This window comes from Coccinella septempunctata, chromosome 4, assembly GCF_907165205.1.
Source record: "Coccinella septempunctata chromosome 4, icCocSept1.1, whole genome shotgun sequence".
NCBI lineage: Eukaryota > Metazoa > Arthropoda > Insecta > Coleoptera > Coccinellidae > Coccinella > Coccinella septempunctata.
In genome coordinates, this window is record NC_058192.1 from 25,412,644 (window position 1) to 25,414,070 (window position 1,427).

The following is a 1,427-nucleotide window of genomic DNA, read 5'->3' on the forward strand; positions in this document are numbered from 1 at the left end:
TCAATTTCAGAGTTGGTGAAAATCGGACTAGAGGGGGTAATGGTAATTTTCGGAACGTTCAGATCAATTACAATATAGGTTCCAATCGGATGATCGGTCATTAAATAATATAGCAAAGGAAACCTTCTATCAATGCATAATGACATCGAAAACTATCATCTTCCCCTAGATTTCAACGAGTTGTTTCATTTTTTATTCATTTCGCATACAATTTTTTTACATTTTTTTTTGAGAGTTTTTTTGGTTTGCTTGTTTCATATTAGCAACTAAGCAGACGGAAAAATCCCTGAAATTGCACTGAATGTTCTGATGTTCTGGAAACTACCCCCGCCCCCTCTATATTTTTAAGAGTAGAGAGTTAAATACAGGGTGTTCTCAAAGGTGAGGCTTTTTTTTGACAGGTAATAGGACTCCTCAAAATAAGTCATGGAACCAAAAATCATTTATATAAAATATTCACCAGGGCTCAAGGTATGATTTCGGTAGTGCTTCGGATGCAATGCTACAGTGCTACAGAATGCGACTGCAGCTTGGTAATTGCATATGGGTAGTCACATTCTGCAGCCACTGCATGCATCCGACGCACTACCGAAACCATATCATTATGCGTAGGCTGGTGCCGGCGAAAGGTCAGTATACTGGAAACCGTCAGAGTCAGCGTAAATTTTTGTGAATTTTCGGAGTATCGCAAAGAAGTTGAAAAATGCCTCACGTTTACTCAAGCAATGAACTTGTTGACATGATTTTAATTTATGGTGAATCCAAACAGAGTTCCAGTGCGGCTTGCAGATTGACAGTAGACGATTTCCTTTAAGAAATCACCCAACTCCTCGGATGTTCATAAACTTGGTGCAAAGATGTAGGGATACTGGACGTTTGCACTAATCCCGGGAAGCAAATGTTGGCAGGCCTGTAACATCGCAAATGGCAGAAATCGAGGAGCAGATTCTGGACATAGTTGAGGAACAAACGACAACAATTACTAGATCTATAGCCAGAGTCGTCGGAGTGAGCCACAGTAAAGTTCGAAAGACACTAAGACAAGAGCAGCTGTACCCCTATATAATACCATTTCCAGAAAGTTCAAGCACTCCAACCAGAAGACCTTACTCGTGGAAAGGAATTCTGCCTGTGGCTTTTAAATCACCAATATCTAACAACATCCATTCTGTTTACTGACGAAGCCACTTTCACAAGAAATGGAGTAAACAATTTCTACAATACCCATGTATGGTCTACAGAAAACACTCACGCTATCAGAAGAACAGATTTTCAGCAAACGTTTTCCTTGAATGTCTGAATCGGACTCCTGCGTGGAATGCTTATTGGGCCATTTTTTCCACCACCACGAATGTCAGGTGAAAACTTTCTCCATTTGCCAGGATTATTAGAAACTGTTCCTCTCAATATTCGACAGAGAATGTGGT